Below are 8,427 nucleotides of genomic sequence, written 5' to 3'. Positions count from 1 at the left end.
TCTGTGTATTCTTTCGCTATCCCTATCGCCGCTGGATCTCCCCTCCTCGTGAACCAAAAACTCGTGACAACTATGTCGGGGTCAGACCCCGGCACGTAATCACTAAACTGTCAGAGATCCTTTGATCTATCTACTGGTCCCTTGAATTCTATGAGGGTGAGTCAAAAATTATCCACACTCTGGCTTTATTAAAATGCCTGTCTGCATCCACGTCCAGGGCTGATGACAACAAGGAGCATGCCCATATAATGATTCTGTTGACGAGATGAGCGACAGTGGATTATGTGACAAATCATTTGCAAATCAGCCATGACTGTCTTTGAAATAATCCACATCAGACTTGGGTTTTGAAAAGTTTGTGCGAGCTGGGTACCAAAGCAATTCACAGAAGAGCATAAACTGAAGCATTTGGACATCTGCAAACAAAATTTGGACTGATACTCAAAGGCAGGTAAAAGTTTCTTAAAAAAACAAAAAATGTTTCTTGTTATGAGACTTGGATTCATCACTATGAGCCTCAGAGTAAACAGCAGAGCATGGAATGGCAACATTCTCAATCGCGGATCAAGAAAAAGTTCAAAAGTCAACCATCAGCAGGAAAATTGATGCTTACAGGGGCCAGTATTGGAACACTATTAGGAAAAAGGTTCAACTATCAATGGGGTATTTTGAAAAAGGTTCAACAATCAACAAGGCATTTTGATCTTGTAAGACAATGCACAACCACACATCTCTGCCCACGGTTCAGATACTCTGTAAAAACAAACAAACAAACAAAAACCTTCATTTTAAGGTGTTTAAGCATATTCTCTATTGCCCTGATTTTGCTCCATCAGTCTGGTCCCCTGAAAGCAGCTCTTTGAGGATGAAGATATACCTCTGATGAAGAATTGAAAACAGTGGTGCATTTCATTTGTGGCTCCCAACTCAGCTTAAAGCTTTTTTTTTTTAAAGTTTTTATTGTGAAGTGAGTGATAGTTTACATGGCAGAACATCAGCTTTACATTCATCCTATCATATTTCATTTCATTGCAATGATTAAATCCCCTCCATGCATCATCATTCAACAGCATTTGCTTTCATTCCCTCTGGTTTTGTTTTTTTGTTTTTTTTTTCTTTTTCTTTTTGGATGTACACCAAAGCACTCAGGAATATATAATCATTCAAACAACCAAAGGGTATACCCTGCAAGCCTGCCCCCACCCCGACCCCTGCTGTCAGCATACAGCCCGTCTCCCTCCCGGAGTCCAGAGTCCTCAGCTGCTCCACCTCTCCTCATCATTGTCTTTGCCTCCATCTCTGGCATCACTGCTTCTCTGGATAGGGTCCCGCACTCCGCTTTTCTCCTTTGATGGTCCCAGGGTCCTCCATCCCAGGACCAAAAGATCAACCACTCCCCTCCTTTTGTTACAAAGTGTCTACCTTTACATTTGCAATGCTCACAGTCAGTCCTGGTAGCAATTATTCACTATTGTACCACAAGAGTCATATCCCCATCTCCTTTCAAACTCAACTAGAGGAAGAAAAAAGAAGAAAAAAAGAGTAATCCGCTATAATTTGATGAATTTGACCTATACTTATGGATGTAGTAGCTCAAAAGTGGGAACGAATCTTTACAGCGAGGATCATTCCCACCTTCTGGGTACACAGGATTGACAGGGATGGGCAACTTAGACATTGGCTACCCAAGCATAGTGGTTACGAATTGGGCTATGAACCGCAAGGTCAGCAGTTTGAAACTACCAGCTGCTCCGTGGGAGAAAGATGAGGCTTTCTGCTCCTGTAAAGATTTACAGCCTTGGAAACTCTGTACAGGGTTGCAATGAGTCGGAACCGACATAACAACAACAATAACAAGGGCATGAAGTGACTGGCATACAAGCTTTCAAGAGGGAACCTAGTTTCAGAGCATGTGGGGGGAAGGTAGACTCTCCACTGAGTGGTTTCCAACCTGTCTAAAACATTTTTTAATAAGGGAATATGAAAGCTTGTTGACAGATGATCAAAGTGTATTAAAAAGCAAGGAGATTATGTTGAAAAATTATATGACTTTTTTTTAAAGCTGATTAACGTAAATTCTACAGTGAAAGTGCAGATAATTTTTGACTCACCCTCGTATCATGAAAATATTTGATACTAAGATTAAGGAGGCTTCAGAAAGTTTTGGGGAAATTCCATTATCTATTCATTCCATTTTCCCACAAACTTTGAAGCCCCTTCATATGTGCTGGAGTTCCTGAGTGATGCAAACAGCTCTTGTCTACTCACCAAAAGGTTGGAGGTGCAAATTTACCCACAAGAGCTTTAGAAGAAAGACCTGGAGAGCTACTTCCAAAAAAATGATCCACTGAAAATCCTATGGCACGCAGTTCCCTGACTGGAGTTGCCGTGAGCTGGAATTAATTCAATGGTTTTTTGGTACTATGGTATGCAGTGTTTTAGGGTTTGGGATACAGTGGTAAACAGGACAGAATTTCTTCTTAATAGATCATAAACAGACATTTGACTGAATGCTATCAATGTTGATTTTTTTTTTCCTTCCTATCTGTAAGGTGAAAAGGGAGCCCTGGTCATGCAATGGTCAAATGCTCAGCTGCTAACTCAAAGGTCAGCAGTTCAAAGCCACCCAGGGAGAAAGGTGTCAGTGTGCGTCCACAAAGATTACAGGCTTGGATACCGTGTGAGGCAGTTCTACTTCATCCTATAGAATTCCTGTGAGTAGACATCAGCTCAGTAGCAATAGGTTTGAGAATGGTAGCTCATGGTTATTCAATAAAGTTTAGTGATGTTGAACACGATTTCCTATGTTTGTTGGTTAAATATATTTCTTCTGTGAGTGGTTGGCTATTGTTTGTTTTATTTCTTTTTGTGAATACAAAGGATATAAGTCAAAAAGTACTACTACTATTATGCCGGGGCAGGAACAGAATATGCCCTTAGCAGTTTCAAAATAGCTTTCAAAATTTCCAGCACTCAGCCTACACTAACTGGTCAGAATCACTCAAAACCAAAAGTGGTATGCCACATAAGGGCAAAAGTAACCAGGAATGTCCCCTAGGGACCTTAGCTTCATTAGCTGCTTCATGCATAGTAACCTCTCTGCCTCTGGATGATGATCTATCATTGCTAATGAAGAAAAATGGCTAACTTTTTCACAGTAAGAGAAAGCATACTGTGATCTTATAAAACGTTTAATCATTGCTGTTGGATTTGCACCTGCACTCAGGATTATCCTGTTTGGTCTGTGTTTTCTCCTTATAAAAGTCAGCCTCACCAAACTGCTTGCCAACAGTCTTGGAAGGCAATCAGCCTCGATTGTTCCTTTCCTTACGCCATGAAATGTAATCATCTTTCCCATCCTCAACTCAGTCACTGTCTTTTCAGACCTAGAGGACTCAGAGTTGCCGGCAACACTAGGGTTCCTGGTGTCACTGTCTTTTCAGACCTGAAGGACTCAGAGTTATCAGCAACACTAGGGTTCCAGTTCATGTTTGCACAGCTTAAGTCCAACTCGAATGAGTTCAGTAATACACAGGTCTTAAGGAGCTTTGGTAGCATAGTGATTACAAATCGGGCTGTGAACTGCAAAGTCAGCAGTTCAAAACTACCGTAGGAGAAAGATGATGCTTTCTGTTCCCATAAAGATTTACAGCCTCGGGAGCCCTGTACAGGGTCACTATGAGCTGGAACCGACTCCATGGCACATAACAACAACAACAAAACAAGTCTCCTTAGGGTGTCTTCGAAATAAAAATGTCCAATCAAAACAGGAGTCCTGGTGTGGTGCTGTTGGCTAAGCACTGGACCACAAAGTCAGTTTGAACCACAAGGTCAATGGTTCAAATTCACAAGCTGCTTCTGGGAAACCCTATACAGGGTCGGTATGAGTCAGAACCAACTTGGTGGCACTTAGGAAGAAGTTTTAAGAAAATTGAAAAGTGTGTTGCTGATAGAAAGAGGCCAGGAAAATTGCTCCAAGGAATTTTTTTCATCACAATATCCTTCTTCTTTGAGGATAGCAAAGGCTGTCCTCCAAGAATTTCACTGAGAAACCCTACGACCCTGACCTTGCCCCTTCAGACTTCTTTTTATTCCCAAAGCTGAAGGAACATTTAATAGTAGCACAACTTGAGTTCCTCAAGGATGCCCAAACTGCTGCTTTGACAGGGTGTAAATGGAGGAAGGAAGAATTCTTCAGGGGAGGGTCACAATGAGGCAAACACAGGCTTCATAAATACACAGACCTAGAAGGAGCTCTGGTAGCATAGTGGTTACGAATCGGGCTGCTAACCTTAAGGCCAGCAGTTCGAAACTACCAGCCGCTCCATGGGAGAAAGATGAGGCATTCTGCTCTGGTAAAGATTTACAGCCTCAGAAATCCTGTGCAGGGTCACTATGAGTCAGAATCGCCTCCACAGTACTTAACAACAACAATAGATGGAGTATATGTTAAGAAACAATAGCTTCACATTTTGATATTTTTGTTTAGTAAATGTTTCTATGACATTATAACATACCTTTTTAATGTATCCTAGTAAACATTTCTTCTTTCCTAATGTGACACCCTGGTGTCCTGGTGTGGAACTGTAGAATAAACACTGGACTGTTAATCAAAAGGCAAGTGGTTCAAACCCATCAGCCATTCCTCAGAAATCCTACACAGGGTCGTTACAAGTCAGAACCAACTCAAAAGCACTTATCAATAAGAACAACATTGTAAAGCCCTGGTGTGGCTCTATAGAATAAGCACTGGACTGTAAACCACAAGTCAGCAGTTCAAACCCACCTGTCACTCCTCAGAAACCCTATACAGGTTCACTATGAGTAAGAATCAACTTGAGGGCACATAACGACCTATTGCGAAGGTCCCTGAGTGATACAGATGGTTTCCCTGCAGTACTAGCCTATGAGTTAACAGCTCACCAGCGTGGATATCTGCTTTCAGACAAATTCCAGCCAAGAAAACCTGATAGAACTCAGTTAGTTCGACTCTATAACACATGGGTCACCATAAATCGACTCAATAGCAATGGGTTTTGGTTTTCCACTGTAAACGTAACAGATTGATTCCTTCATGGAGCTTGTATTCCAGCAGGAAGAGAGAACTTGAACTAATAAACTCAAAAGACACATGAAGACACTGCGTGCCAGTCTAGGGTGGGGGTGAGCAAGGAAGCCTTCTCTGGTACAGAAAATATTTCATAGTAGAATTGATCCCATAAAGGCAGAGAGGGGGACTAATATTCCAGGATGTGGAAGTAGCAAGCATGCATTCAATTACGAATCTCAGGCTTAGGTTTATTACTTATCTCTTTTAAAGTGTTGAAGAGCAAAGATGTCAGCTTGAGGACTAAGGTGCACCTGACCCAGCCCTTGTGTTTTCAATAACCTCTTATGGATGCAAAAGCTGGACAGTGAATAAGGAAGACCATAGAAGAATTGATGCTCTTGAGTTGTGGTGTTGGAGGAGAATTTTGAAAGTGCCATGGTCTGTCAAAAGAACCAATAGATCCGTTTTGGAAGACGTGCAGCCAGAGTGCTCCTTGGAGGCCAAGATGGCCAAACTTCATCTCTCATACTTCGGTCATATTGTCAGGAGGGACCAGTCACCGGGTAAGGTGGAGGGTCATAGAAAAAGAAGAAGACCCCAAGAGAGATGGATTGGCAAAGTGGCAGCATCAATGGGCTCAAGCGTGGCAACAATTGTGAGGTTAGCCCAGGACTGGGCAGTGTGTCGTTCTGTTGTACATAGGGTTGTCTATGAGTTGGTGCAGACTCGATGGCACCTAATAAGAACAACATTTACAGAAATACAACTGCTTACATCCACAGCCGATGAGACCAGAGACAATAAGACTGCTGTTTAGTGCTGTCGAGTTGGTTCTGACTCATTATGACCCTTTGTAGGGTTTCCAAGGAGATACAGGTAAGTTTCAGACCTTTTGGTTCCAACTGTCCAGTGCTTTATCCTACAGAGCCACACCAGGACTTCAGCAACTGGTACTTAATATCAATAACAGAAACAACAGCTAACATTACTGGACACACTATATTCCAGATAGCTTTATGTTGTTGTTGCTGTTGTTAAGTGCCGACAACTTGGTTCTGACCCATAGTGACCATGAATAGGGTTTTGAGGAGTGGTTGCTGAGCTTGAACCACTGACCTTGAGGTTCAAACCTACTTTGCAGTCTAGTGCATTAACTCACAGTGCCACATGAGGGCTCCAGATATCCTTATGTTGTTGTTGTTGTTGGGTGCTGTTGAGTCAGTTCTGATCCATATTGACCCTGTATAGGGTTTCCAAGGAGTGGCTGGCAAGCCTGAACCACCAACCTTGCAGTCCAGTGAATGCATTTTCTTTTAGTCCTCTCTCAGTCCTATGTATTGGTTCTCATTTTACTGATGAGGAAACAGACAAACTTAAGAGTGTTAAGGTCCGTTTTTGGTGTTGTTGTTGTTGCACTTGTATTATAAGTAGCCACTGCAATCAGGAAATTTCTTTTCCTGTCGAACGCCTCTTAGACTTTTAGGTCTGATCCCTCATTATGTTTCCATCACAGAATTGCTGTGTTTTGTTGGGATCATGGTTCTGAGCTTTAGAGTCTTCTCGAAAATAAAAATAATGACAATGATGATACTTAACATACCTGTATCAGTTAGGGTAAGTTCAGTGAACAATAACAAAAAAGGCTGATAAGAAGATAGGGTTATTTATATTTAAAAATTGGGCATATATTGAATACACAGTTTTATATATTAATTTCCCCTTTTGATTCTATCAATTTCCATGTCATTCTGAAATCTTCAGGGTTTTTTTAGTGGCAACATAATAGTTTGTCATATAGATCTGCTTTAATTTTTTTGAACAATCCCCAACTGTTGAACACACGTGCCGTCTCCTTTTGTCATTATCATAAATCATGTTAGCTGAATATCTTGGTGCAGAAATCTTTGGCTACATCTGTAGCTATATTTCTTTAGTATTGGTTTTTGTATATTGGTGTGCTTTTATATGGACATCTTTGTCTATATTTTTATTGCATTTAGTTAGGACCAATTTAAAGTATAATGTTGTCTTATTTAGTGCTGTTGAGTTGGTTCCAACCCATAGCAACCCTCCATACGGTTTTCAAGGAGCAGCTGGTGAACTTGAACCGTAGGCCTCCTGGTTCAAGTGGACTTTGCAGTACAGCACATTAACCAACGGCGCCAAACCAGGAGTCCTTATATATATGAGTTATTGGACCAAAGGGCTTCTGGGTGGGAAAAGCAGTTTGTGCTTATCTACACTAAGTCACAAGTTAAGCTTGGTATGTCTTCCTGAAAAATTAATTCCTTTAAAGAACTTGGAAGGAGGATTTTTTAATTTGTGTTCTTTAAAGATTTTACTATATGTATAAAATCATTAGAATTGCTTTTCCAACATCTTTAAATTTGGATTATGAACTCAATGTCATTGAAACATTGGAACTCTGGTTTCATAGACCTGTGTCTAATAAACACTGAACATATTCTCATTGAGAACCTATGTAATATGGTTCTCCTTTTTAAAAAATTAGTTTACATTATTATTTTATTTTATTAATAATATCTTTATAAATCCAATCTTTATTTGTAAATCAAGATGGGAAACATTACATATGAATGATTGTGAGTGAATGCCTAAAAATAATAACACTAGGTAATTATGTGTTACAAGAAGTAGTAAAATAAACAGTTGGTGGTAATTCATTTACAAAAAGAAGAAGAAGAAGAAAAGGTTATTTCTCACTCCTGTTTCATCATGAGCCATCTGGGAACTCTGCTCCATGCTCTCCAGGACCTCAGTTGTCAGGGATCTATCAAGGTGTGAGCTGCCACAACCCTGCAGCAACAGAAATGGGAGCTATAAGATCACCTACCAGTCAGGACATGCTGCCATTGGGGGTGACACCCAGGCTTCCATTATCATTTCATTGGCCAAAACAAATCACATGGGCATTCTTGCCTTCCAGAGGTCAGGGAAAGGCAATCATGCACGTGGATGGAGGGACACGAACAGCAACATTTGTGAAACTGCATAGTCCACGTGCCAACTTCTGTACTAAGTGTTTTCCTGTAACAATTGACACCGACCCTACCGAGTAACTGTAATTGCAATTCTCATTCAAAGAGGAGAAAATCAAGGAAAGAGAGACTGACTTCTTTGTCCAGAGTCAGCCTCCATCCAAATTCTACTCTTAACCCATCTCATTGTAGCTGAGAAGGAACTGTGAGCATAACAGATTGGAAACCAGTTGCCACTGAGTGTATTCGAACTCATGGTGACCTCATGTAGGTTCAAAGAGTGACTGCTTTGGGGGAAGTAGATCTCTGTGACTAACTTCTGAGGTGCCTCTGGTGGACTTAAACCTCCAAACTTTTGGTTAGCAGTTGTTGTTGTTG

This window comes from Chrysochloris asiatica, unplaced genomic scaffold (genome assembly GCF_000296735.1).
Source record: "Chrysochloris asiatica unplaced genomic scaffold, ChrAsi1.0 scaffold00055, whole genome shotgun sequence".
Taxonomy (NCBI): Eukaryota; Metazoa; Chordata; class Mammalia; order Afrosoricida; family Chrysochloridae; genus Chrysochloris; species Chrysochloris asiatica.
This window is presented reverse-complemented; position numbering follows the sequence as displayed.